We start from the raw sequence: 13,893 nt of genomic DNA on the forward strand, positions 1-13,893 counted from the left end.
CTCCAAAATGTCACTCCTTACAAACAGTCACATAATCCTCCAAGCATGTTCCACATGATTCATTTTCACTTCACCAACAACGTTCATGGCCCCCCCCCCCGGTCATTTAGGTGCGCTGTCACGGGGGCCAGCGGCGGTGCAACCTGCACCCCCCCCCATTCATTTCACCTCCACTGGGCTTACCGCTGCCCTGACATCCCCTCCCCACCACCTCCTGCCTGGTTACCGCTCCTCCTGCCGCGCGGCCGATGGCGCCCGGCCGCGTCCTGGTGCCTGGTCTGCGCATGCGCGGCCGGGGTTCTGCGCATGCGCGGCGATTCCGTCGGCGCGTGAGCGGTGTCCCGGCGGCCGTGCGCGCTGCTTCTGTTGCGGGGGGGCGCCGTCGGACGGCAGGGGAGCCTTCCAGCACGCCCCTTACAGTCATATAACACCCCAGCAGCCCACACAAAGAAAAGAAAAATAAATAAATAAAAAAAACGCCATCAAACACCTTTTGGAATAAACATGAAGATTATAAGCCAGGCCCTCTTGTCCAAAATCAATGTATGATCTTATAAATGCTCTTCTGGCTGAAAGGGCATAACTTCCCATACACACACTCAGCTGCAAAGAGACTGTCTCAAAAGGGTTCTTCACCTTTTTGCTAACAATGATCTACCCTTTGGATAGGTCATCAGCTTAAAAAAAAAAAATTAATAATGGAAGCACTGAGGGGAGGAGTCATCGTCTGGTCATCCGGAAAAAATAAAAAATAAAAAAAATATATATATTATAATTGTTTCATCATAATCAATAAATAGGTGGGAATTGCAGGGACACGGTCCAAATGTTCCATTAAATTGCCGGCACGCGCTTTCCGCCTGGGCATGGCCACACGGCACGCACTGGTCTCTTTTCACACCAGGCGCAAGCTGTCGTTTCATGAACAACCGCCATGATCCGCCCGGTCGTGTATATGTACCATATGCATTTGCACATTTCATCACACTATTTTATGTCTACCCCCCCCCCCTTTCTTTTTTCAGGCGGTCAACCTATATTGTATTTTGCACTACCATGTATCCGGAGAATTTTTCTTACCACCAGGTACGTTCACCTGCTCATTAACAAAAGTCTTCCTTACATTTCGAATGATCCCGTTAGGGTCAGCGTGCTGGCTTTAGGGGCACCATCATCCCACTAGGTTACCCCCTTCTTGGCTTCGCCAGCAGTTAGTGGTCCCGCGAGGCCGACACCCCGCCTCAAACGTACAGAGGCACCCGCCCAACGCGCCACCTCGTTAGTAAGCCGCCTCGCGTGTTGCATAGAGAGGGCCTCACCTGTCACTCCCTTCCCCTAGTCCTGTCTTACAGTCACTGAGAGGCCAACGCTCCTGCCACTACCACAAGTGGCCTCATTAACCCCTCGCGCCAAATCTCAGGTAGAGCCTCTCAAGCCGCTTGGCAATTAACAGGGCCTCATCTGTCACCATGCAAGTATAATTTTTTCGCCGTCCGGCCTAGCTAGCCAGCACGATCCTGTGTTTCCCCAAGCTAATCAACTGTTTTGTTTTACTATATCTCTGGAAGGGAAAGAGAACTTCTCCCTACCTGGCACCCCTGCTAGATCCGTCACTGCTACCCAGGGAGACGGTCTAGCCAGTCCAGCACCCATCAGATCCTGGGCAATCCCGCGCATAACGACGGAGTCAAGGTGACTGCATGTTCCCTTCCCCGCCACGGCGAGGGAAGCAGAGCTTTTCCGGCTGCTGCGCACGCCAATCGATAACAGGGAGGCAGGGGAGGACCTAGCCAGTCCAGCACAGGGGATATACATGCCATGCTGTCCTCCCTAAATGTCATCCATGTCTAAAGTCAACGCCAGGTTGGAGAGGCTGGAATCGGTCACTGCGACCCTCTCCTTGGCGGGGCCACCACCGGCAGCGTCACCGGCCGGATTGCCAGTGATCACGTCGACCGTTAGCCTGGAGGACCAAGAAGTCAGCCCGACGCACATAATACCGGAGGAGGAACCGGGGGTACCCATCGCCACCAAGAAGACAGAAGGGCCAGACACGGTCATCACCTTTCCTGGGTACCCAGTTGGATTCAGCCAGTTTGCCATCCGGGAAGATCCAGGACATTCTCGCCCACATAGGCAACTACCTTCAACTCAGCACCGGCAACCGCAAAGAACTGCAGTCCCTGATGGGCTCCCTGATCTTTGCCATGCGTATCCACCTCAGTGTCGCTCATTTATATCACGGCTCCTGCACCTCTCCCCTTTTCCTACACGACTCGCACAGGTTGTCCCTGGATGCCCACGCTGCAGGCAGGTCTGGGCATGTGGGGGAGATTTCTGTCCACCTGGAATGGCGGGAGCTTGTTTCTCCCTCAGCCGTCGGACTCTTCCCCCTCTATCTGGTCAGATGCGGCATCTACCACAGGCTTCGCGGCCATTTTTGGGAACGATTGGCTGTGGGGCAGCTGGCCTCCTGCGGTCCGGAGTTTGGAAGGATTCTCCACTGCCTCAGCGCTTTTCAAGATCTACCCCATCGTGGCGGCGGCCGTAGCATGGGGTCATTCATGGGCAACATGTCGGTCCGGTGCTATTCAGACAACCATACGACCTGCCAGTTCATCAACAGGATTGTTCCAAATCTCTCACAATCGTGAGGTTTCTGCGGAGACTTCCTCGGTTGGCCGCTTGCAATATTTTCTTCTTGCATTGTTTCCATGTCCCGGGGGTGGGCAATACGGCATCTGACAGTCTGTCTCGCGTCAAATTTCAGGCATTTCATCAAGCTCTCCCATCAGCGTTACCCACGGCCTCCATCACTCCATCATTTCAAACAGCTCATTCTGGATTAGAAGGCATCATGCGGCATAGCCAGTCTTTGTCCCGCTTAGCACTATTAGACGATACACATAGAACATACGACAGAGCGTTCACACTATTCAACAGGTCCTGTTGGAACACAACATCACGCACCCTTTTTGTCATGACGTCTCTTCCGGGGTTGGCTTCTTTTTGCCACCTCAAACTCATGTCATACAACACCATCAAACCATATCTCACTGGCATTTCAACATCATATGCTAATCATACACCCCAATAACATCAGCTTCATGTCCTCGCACCAGATCAAATCCATACTCAGAGGTATTCAGGAAACGGAACCCGCACGTCCAGCCCAGAGGCTACCCATAATCAATCATATCTTCAAAGCATTATCCGACTTACTGGACGCCACGCCTCTGGAAACAGATACCAACTCCATCATCAATACGGCATTTACTTGACCTTCTACGGATTCCTGAGTTCCGGGAAATTCACTACAGCCTCCACGACCCGAACCTCACCTTGTCTTCTTGTCTCCCACTTGTCAAAACACATGGTTCACTACATCCTGTCCTTACCTCACTCCAAGAATAGTCAGCACTTACCCGTCAACATTTCATATTACCCCACGCACAACAGATGGTGTCCAGTCAGGGTCCTGGATGCTCACAATCAGCGTCACAAGTTCTACCCTCTCAACCGCTACTTCAACTACATGGTTCGGTACTCACCACCACCACCTTCATGACCCATGTCGGGTCATCCCTCACACAACCAGGCCTCAACGCAGCCAACTACTCAGGGCACTCCTTTCGCATTGGAGCCACGTCCACGGCCTCCAGTGCCAACATCCTCACTCATGGCATCAGGGGATTGGGGCGCTGGGAGTCATCCGCTTACGCGCAATACATTCCCCAATCCAACACAAGAGTTTAAGAGTGGCTTTCCAAAACATGTCGGGTTAAGCTATTGATACATCAATTGGCTACAATAAACTGGTTATTTCCATTTTTGCCCTCTTCTTTCTCAGGCCTACCTCATCCTCGGTTTCGGCACACCACAACCGACTGCACTCATTCCCTGCTTTCCCAGGGCTCTTCACTGTACTACCGTAAGCCCCTTACACAAGTATTAAGGCAGATTGCCTGGATTTGTGGGAGGGGCTGAGGTCCGCCTCCAGCCTATTTAGGGCACTCCCCTTACCTGGCTCCTGCATCATTGAGGTCTGAGCTTTGACCCTCCCACCACTCCACTCATTTACAACTCATTTCTTCCATATCTTTTCCTTGGGTAGGCCCTCTTCTTTCTCAGGCCTACCTCATCCTCGGTTTCGGCACACCACAACCGACTGCACTCATTCCCTGCTTTCCCAGGGCTCTTCACTGTACTACCGTAAGCCCCTTACACAAATATATATTACCTATATGTTACCTATTCAGAGTCTTTGGCCCCTTTTCTTGACGCACCCGCGTTCGTGGCTCCCGTCACACCCCAGCCACTAGGTTCAGAGTTAGGGTTCCCTCTTCCTTCTCGCAATCTCTAGCCCTGACCATAAATAGTTAAGGCTGAAGCTCAGCCTGTAGTTGTGGGAGGGGCATGTAGTATTTAGGCCAGCGCCTACCTCACTCCAGCCTGGAGTTCCTGCGGCGTGCCCCTCCCTCCCTCCCCTTTCTTTCACTCTCTCCTTTGGGTATGCCTCCTTTTCTTGGCGTACCCGCAGTCGTGGCTCCCGGCACACCCCAGCCACTAGGTTCAGGGTTAGGGTTCCCTCTTCCTTCTCGCCATCTCTAGCCCTGACCATAATGTATGGTTAGCAGATGATAGTACCCTGGATTCCATTATGATGTCACAATGTATGGCTAGCAGATGGTAGTATCCCGGATTCCATTATGACGTCACAATGTATGGTCAGCAGATAATAGTATTCCGGATTCCATTATGATGTCACAATGTATGGTCAGCAGATAATAGTATCAAGGATTCCATTATGATGTCACAATGTATGGTCAGCAGATGGTAGTATATGGGAATACATTATAATGTCACAATCTATTGTCAGCAGATAATAGTATTTAGGATTCCATTATGATGTCATAATGTATGGCTAGCAGATGGTAGTATCCCGGATTCCATTATGATGTCACAATGTATCGTCAGCAGATGATAGTATCCCGGATTCCATTATGATGTCACAATGTATCGTCAGCAGATGATAGTATCCCGGATTCCATTATGATGTCATAATGTATGGCTAGCAGATGGTAGTATCCCGGATTCCATTATGATGTCACAATGTATGGTCAGCAGATGATAGTATTCCGGATTCCATTATGATGTCACAATGTATAGTCAGAAGATGTTAGTATCCCGGATTCCATTATGACTCAACAATGTATGGTCAGCAAATGATAGTATCCCGGATTCCATTATGATGTCACAATGTATGGTTAGCAGATGGTAGTATACAGGAATGCATTATGATGTCACAATGTATGGTCAGCAGATAATAGTATCCAGGATTCCATTATGATGTCACAATGTATGGCTAGCAGATGGTAGAATCCCGGATTCCATTATGACATCACAATGTATGGTCAGCAGATGGTAGTATCCCGGATTCCATTATGATGTCACAATGTATGGTCAGCAGATGGTAGTATCCTGGATTCCATTATGATGTCACAATGTATGGTCAGCAGATGGTAGTATATGGGAATGCATTATGATGTCACAATGTATTGTCAGCAGATAATAGTATTTAGGATTCCATTATGATGTCACAATGTATGGTTAGCAGATAATAGTATCCAGGATTCCATTATGATGTCACAATGTATGGCTAGCAAATGGTAGTATCCCGGATTCCATTATGACGTCACAATGTATGGTCATCAGTTGGTAGTATCCTGGATTCCATTATGATGTCACAATGTATGGTCAGCAGATGATAGTATCCCGGATTCCATTATGATATCACAATGTATGGTCAGCAGATGATAGTATCCCAGATTCCATTATGATGTCACAATGTATGGTCAGCAGATGGTAGTATCCCAGATTCCATTATGATGTCACAATGTATGGTCAGCAGATGGTAGTATATGGGAATGCATTATGATGTCACAATGTATTGTCAACAGATAATATTATTTAGGATTCCATTATGATGTCACATTGTATGGTCAGCAGATAATAGTATCAAGGATTCCATTATGATGTCGCAATGTATGGCTAGCAGATGGTAGTATCCCGGATTCCATTATGACGTCACAATGTATGGTCAGCAGATGATAGTATTCCGGATTCCATTATGATGTCACAATGTATGATCAGCAGATGGTAGTATATGGGATTGCATTATAATGTCACAATCTATTGTCAGCAGATAATGGTATTTAGGATTCCATTATGTCGTCACAATGTATGGTCAGAAGATAATAGTATCGAGGTTTCCATTATGATGTCACAATGTAGGGTCAGCAGATGGTAGTATATGGGAATGCATGACGGGGGTATTGGTTATGCATCGTTCGCCTCCTTCAATACACTCCTTTGAATTCCCATTCCCCACCATTACACCTCCCCGCCACCATTCCCCGATGCCAATAAGACTCGGACCACCAACTGGAAATGTAATGGCCACAGCAGCCGTTTATTAAATAACAATCATAAAATAACCATAACATAATACTGATAATCCCCAATAAGGGAAGGTCCTTGTAGCCCCAAAAACATTGAGCTGCCAAACCAGGATGAGCCATTCTTGCCTCCAGCCGTAACCCCCAGCTCAAAGGCACCACCGAATGACCCCCCCTCGATTCACCACAACCGCTCGGTCCACCTGGGAGTCCAGCCCCAACTGTGGGGCCCCCCCAATTGTCCTCAGATTCCACCATGACCAACTCCAAGGACCCCCACCGCCACTGACAACCGGAATTGATCACCTCAACTCTGGGCGTTCCTCCACAACCTTAGGGCCACCTCAATGCCATCCTGCAACGCCAAACTCCACATATCCAGCCCCACCGCATTCAAGTGCACACCGTCCGACCTCCAGAAAGCCACAAACTCCAGCCTCCAACTCCCTATGCCTGACTACCACCGCCCCATTCCTAGCGCCCTATTGCCCTATTCACCTTCACCCGCGCCTTATTTACTGCTTCCACTGACCGAGCCTCCCTCCACACCTGCCGGGGAACAATATCAGACCACTTGGTCACCATACCCGGGAACAATGACCACAACCGCAAGAAATCCCACTTAACCTCCTTAATCAGCTCCCATATAGGCTTCGCCGCCAGATCGTTGCCCCCCGCATGGACCACTAACACATCAGGTGCCCTATCCATTCTCACAAACCTATGAATCTCAGGCAACACCCCCTTCCAAACCATACCCCTTCGCCCAATCCACTTTACCACCGTAGATTCCCTGTCAAAGCCCAACTGTTGACCGTCCGGCCGAACCGCTGCCCGGACAGCCCCCCAGAAGACGTAAGAATGCCCCAAAATCCACAACAAAGCGGGTGCTGCATCTGCAACGAGAAAAACCACAAGAACAATACCGCAGCTTTTGCACGCAACACGGCAAACCCTTAACACAACTACCCCCTTTCCACTATAGGCGATCCAAACGAACATACGACCTAAACCTCGCCGATTCAAAACATCCAATCCGCTTAATAACGTCCTTACCCAGGCCCAACCTTGCCGCTTCCATCGCTGCCCCAATCCTGAAGGAGTGGCTAGAATACCCCTCCCTATCCAACCCCACCCGGCTCAAACACTTATAGAAAAACGCCGAAAACTGAAAACGAGACAAAAAAGTGCCATCTGCATGAACCAACCGAGGGGACCCTGCCCCCCCAAGCCCCGCCCCATAATCCTGTAAACATTGAACCGGCACATATCACAACCCTCAACCCAAAAAAGCACCACCTTCCGACCCCTACCCAACGCATCAGTTTTTGACCGCCGGATCACAAACTCCACCCTATCCGCACACAATTCTACATCCTCCCTCAAATGTCCCCCCACCCTACTCACCGACGGACAAACCAGTTCACCCACACGCATTGCCCCAAAAAACGCCAATGAGAAAGCCAACCGAAACAACCGAACTTCCCCCTCCGACCTACAAACCCCCCGCAACTGACCCCCCAACTGAAGCAACAACCCTAACGACACCGGCCTCCTCCCATCCACCCCGCACCCATCCTCAGCCACCCTTTTAAAGCCTGCACCACCAAAAAGGATTTTGTAACATCCACCATACGCCGAGCCTTAAAACCAAACGCCAACCCTGCCATGTATCCGTTAACCTTGCTAACCGACCAACCTTGCTCCCTACAATGGCCCAAAAACATTAATAAAGACAATTCCAGCTCCTCATTCCCCACTCCCAAACCGGTACACCAATCCTCCCAAGCCCTCCAAGCCCTCATATACATATCCCACGTACCCGGAGCCAATGACGCTCGAATGAGCCCCATTAATGTTCCTCCAACAGCTCCCACGGGCAAGCCGGACACTCCAGGCCAACCGCATCCGCCTCCAGAGCCAACTGCCAAAAACGATTCCATTGCGAACGAGGAAGGGCGTCAGCAATACAATTGTCCACCCCTGGCACATGCACCGCTACAACCCAAGCATTAAGCGACAAGCACTCCAACACCAACCGCAGCAGCAGCCGCACCACTAACGACGCCGACAAACCATTGATCGCCTGAACTACCCCCATATTGTCACAGTGAAAACGCACCTTCCTGTCCCGGAAACGCTCCCCCCATAACAAAACCGCCAGCACGATGGGAAACAACTCTAACAAAGCCAGATTTATCACCCAACCCACACAGCCGGCCAAACCCCAGCACACCATTGACCCCCACAAAATGCCCCAAAACCCGAACGCCCTGCCGCATCAGTAAATAATTCAAAATCAAAAGAATCAACAACTTCACCCATAAACAGCGAGCGACCGTTGTACTGGTCCAGAAACGAACTCCGAACCTGCAAGTCTGCTCACAGATCCCTCCCCAACTGGATATAATGATGCGGAACAACCACCCCCCCGGTCGCCTGCACTAACCGCCTGCAGAACACTCGACCCATGGGCATTATCCGACAAGCGAAATTGAGCTTCCCCAACAGCGACTGAAGCTCCCTCAACTGCAACCTCTTCGCCCGACTCGCCCTAGCCACCAGTCCTTTCAGATCCTCCAGCTTATCCCCCAGCAACCTACACTCCATTCTCACCGAATCAATCACTATGCCAAGGAAACTCAATTCCGTTACAGGCCCCACCGTCTTGCTATCCGCCAATGGGACCCCAAACTTACCAAAAATCGAATTCAACGTCTCCAACAACAATGCGCAAACCGGCGACCACGGGGGGCCAATACACAAAAAATCGTCCAGGTAATGAATCAGTGATTCACAACCTGATGAGTCCACTACCTCCCACTCCAAAAACGAGCTGAACATTTCGAAGTAAGCGCACGACAGCGAACACCCCATGGGTAAACAACGATCCACAAAAAACCCCCCATCCCAAAAACACCCCAACAAATGCTGACACTCCGGATGAACCGGCAGCAACCTAAACGCCGCCTCGATGTCTGTCTTTGCCATAAGAGCCCCGGCCCCAAAACGCTTCACCCAACCAACTGCCGCGTCAAACGACGTATAGACTACAGAACAAACTGCCGGGTCAATATCGTCGTTGACCGAAGAGCCCCTCGGGAACGACAGATGATGGATAAGGCAAAACCTATTCGCCTCCTTCTTGGGGACAACCCCCAACGGTGACACCCCCAAAGTGCAAACGGGCGGCTCCAAAAACGGGCCCACCATCCGCCCAAGCATCACCTCCTTCCCCAGCTTTTCCCCCACTACCTCCGGATGCTCCCTAGCGGACCGCAAAGTCTTCCTGAGCAACACAGCCCCCCCCCCCCCGGCACGAACGGAATTCTAAAACCCTCCGAAAAACCCAACCCCAACAACCTCGCTGCTTCTCTATCCGGGTACCTATCTAGGTACGGCTGCATCTTTTCCAGCCGCACCGGCGTCACCCCCTTTACCAGTACTATTCCCCCCCCTCTTTGTTTGCCACCTCTAAAACACCTTGCTGCCCCATGATTCCCTCCACAACCTGAACATTCGTGCTTAAATTTACATTTAACCCCGAACCTACAGTGGCCTTCGTTACAGGCGAAACACAGTCCCCTCGCTGAGGCAACTGCCCTATTGCCCTTACCCCCACTGCCCCCCTCCCCCGAAAGGGCTGCCCCGAACACACTGGGGCCGTAACCTTCAACCACAAGGCGATATCCTTGTGATCCCACCTCATCTCGGGGCTCACCGCTTTCCGTTGACGGAACTGCTCATCATAACGCAACCACGCCACCCCCCCCATACACCCGATAAGCCTCACCAATCGCGTCTAGATAACAGAACAACCCCGAACAAGCCTCTGGCGCCTTCTCCCCAATCACACTCGCCAATATCGCGAACGCCTGCAAACAGTTTGCAAACGTCCGCGGTATCAACCTATAACGGCGCTTCTCCTCCTCCTCCCTCTTACCATCCTCCCTCCACACTCTATCTAAATTGAAGCTCTCCAAAGGAAGCAGGGAAAATATCTCAACATTTTCCCCCTTCCAAATCCTCTCCCTCACCTCCGACTTCAAATGCACCCCCAACGGGCCCTCAAAACAGACATAAACCTCCCCTTTCGCCTTATCATCCACCCGAACATTATCCTCCTCAACCTCAGCTCCCGCTTGCGTCTGCACTGACACCCCCACCCCCGGCAGTCCCCGCTGCTGCTCACCCATCGACCCCGCGCTCGCATCCAAACCGTGCACCCCCCAGGCCTGTAACGGTGTCCCCCCACTCAACCGCCAACCAGCAACCAACCCCGCCAAACCCCCCAACAATTGCCCCAGGCCCTTACTCAACTCTAACTGAGAGACGCCCCCACACCCTGCACTACCTGCGCAAGTGGTCCCCAAGAAATCTCACCTGGCTGCCTGGGTGCTGTGTTCCCATCAGCCGCAAGTCCTGACTCCGGAAGTCCTCTCCTCTGCGCCGCGCCGTCCGATTGCGTAAGGCCGTCGTCGTCCTGCTGTCCCCTGGGCACGCTGGGACCAGGGACGTCATCAACAGGATGGACGACGAAGCCGGATCTCCCCTCTTCACCTTGCCTCCTGGCCAGGCAGGAATGCACATTGCAGCAAGCCCCCACAGCTGACCGGACCTCCTGACTTCTCCTGGGACTGGCTGCCTCCTGTCCCCTGGCCCCACACAGACCAGGGACGCCGGGGTTAATGGATGATTCATAACAGATCCTGGGGGCGGAGCTTCCGACACAGCCTGGATCCTGGGGTCTGCTACCACCGGCTGCCCTACTGGCAGCAGCCCCGCGCTGGACATGCGACCTCCCACGTCGAGGGGCCGCCTCTGTGCCTGGAGATACAGAGGCGCCCGCAGTACCAGGTCCCGCTCCCACGCCGTCGCCGCACGCAGGTGGAGACGGCCGGGCCCGGCTACCCCCAAGGCTCCGCCTACTAGAAGGATTCCTCCCACGTCGGGGCCTAGATGGAGCTGGCTCCGGCGGCACCCGACGTGGAGGGTCCCGCGAGGGGCTCCGGATACGGCGCTGAGCCCGAGGGGGGAAAGCAGATGGTGACAGGCCCGCCGGCGCCGTGGCCTGCCGCGGCCATTCACCTAAAATGGCGCCCTGCCTTCTTCCTCCCTGCCTATTTAACCCCTTAACTCCACCCCCTTACTCAAACTGACCTATCCTAACCCTTCTCCCTACCTATAGCCCCCCCACTCACTCCACCCCAGCCTGCTAGACCCAGGCTCACTAACCCAAACCCCCGTCATGGGGGCCTCCCCTAAAGGGGGATCCACCCCCCCCTCAGTCCGGCCATTGCTTTATGATGTCACAATCTATTGTCAGCAGATAATGGTATTTAGGATTCCATTATGATGTCACAATGTATGGTCAGAAGATAATAGTATTGAGGATTCCATTATGATGTCACAATGTACGGCTAGCAGATGGTAGTATCCCAGATTCCATTATGACGTTACAATGTATGGTCAGCAGATGATAGTACCTCGGATTCCATTATGATGTCACAATGTATTTATTTAGGATTCCATTATGATGTCACAATGTATGGTCAGCAGATAATAGTATCCAGGATTCCATTATGATGTCACAATGTATGACTGACTAGCAGATGGTAGAATTCCGTATTCTATTATGACTTAACAATGTATGGTCAGTAGATGATAGTTTCCCGGATTCCATTATGATGTTACAATGTATGGTCAGCAGATAATAGTATCCAGGATTCCATTATAATGTCACAATGTGTCACGAAAGGCAGGCGGCGGGGTTCTCATTACCTGCGCCACCGACGGCCCCCGATCTCGCACCAGCCAGGACATTCACGGCCTCGGCTAGTTGACCCGCCTTGCCCTTTCCGTTTTTGGGTACCTTGTTTGTCTACCTCTCTGTCCGTTCGGTAGCTACTTCTCGTTTGGCTGTCTGGTTCCTTTACTGTCTCTATCATCTCTGCTTGCACTTACGCAGGTCAGGGACCGTCGCCCAGTTGGGCCCTGTCACCTAGGGCGAGCGGTGCAAGCAGGCAGCGACAGGGGTGAGGGTGGCAGCCCAGGGGGTGCACTTCCGCTCTATCTTCCTACCCGTTACACCTACCCGTGACACAATGTATGGTCAGCAGATTGTAGTATCCCGGATTCCATTATGACGTCACAATGTATGGTCAGCAGATGATAGTATCCAGGATTCCATTATGACGTCACAATGTGTGGTCAGCAGATGATAGTATCCCGAATTCCATTATGATGTTACAATGTATGGTCAGCAGATTGTAGTATCCCGGATTCCATTATGACGTCACAATGTATGGTCAGTAGATGATAGTATCCCGGATTCTATTATGGTGTCACAATGTATGGTCAGCAGATGATAGTATCCCCAATTCCATTATGACGTCACAATGTATGGTCAGCAGATAATAGTATCCAGGATTCGATTATGATGTCACAATGTATGGCTAGTAGATGGTACTATCCCGGATTCTATTTTGATGTCACATTGTATGGTCAGCAGATGATAGTATACCGGATTCCATTATGATGTTACAATGTATGGTCAGCAGACGATAGTATCCCGGATTCCATTATGATGTTACAATGTATGGTCAGCAAATGGTAGTATACGGGAATGCATTATGATGTCACTATGAATTTGCAGCAGATAATAGTATTTAGAATTTCATTATGACATCACAATGTATGGTCAGCAGATAATAGTATCCAGGATTCAATTATGATGTCACAATGTATGGCTAGTAGATGGTACTATCCCGGATTCTATTTTGATGTCACATTGTATGGTCAGCAGATGATAGTATACCGGATTACATTATGACGTCACAATGTAAGGTTCAGAAGATGATAGTATCCCGGATTCCATTATGATGTCACAATGTATGGTCAGCAGATGATGGTATCCCAGATTTCATTATGATGTCACAATGTATGGTTAGCAGATAATAGTATCCCGGATTCCATTATGATGTCACAATGTATGGTCAGCAGATGATAGTATCCCGGAATCCATTATGACTTCCCAATGTATGGTTAGTAGATGATGGTATCCCAGATTTCATTATGATGTCACAATGTATGGTTAGCAGATAATAGTATCCCTGATTCCATTATGATGTCACAATGTATGGTTAGCAGATGGTAGTATCCCGGATTCCATTATGATGACACAATGTATAGTCAGCAGATGGTAGTATCCCGGATTCAATTATGATGTCACAATTTATGGTCAGCAGACGGTAGTATACCTGATCCCATTATGATGTCACATGGTATGGCTAGCAGATGGAAGTATTCAGGATTCCATTGTGACGTCACAATGTATGGTCAGCAGATGATAGTATCCCGGATTTAATTATGACGTCACAATTTATTGTCAGAAGATAATAGCATTTAGAATTCCATTATCATGTTACAATGTATG

Source organism: Bufo bufo, chromosome 2 (assembly GCF_905171765.1).
Source record: "Bufo bufo chromosome 2, aBufBuf1.1, whole genome shotgun sequence".
Classification (NCBI taxonomy): Eukaryota; Metazoa; Chordata; class Amphibia; order Anura; family Bufonidae; genus Bufo; species Bufo bufo.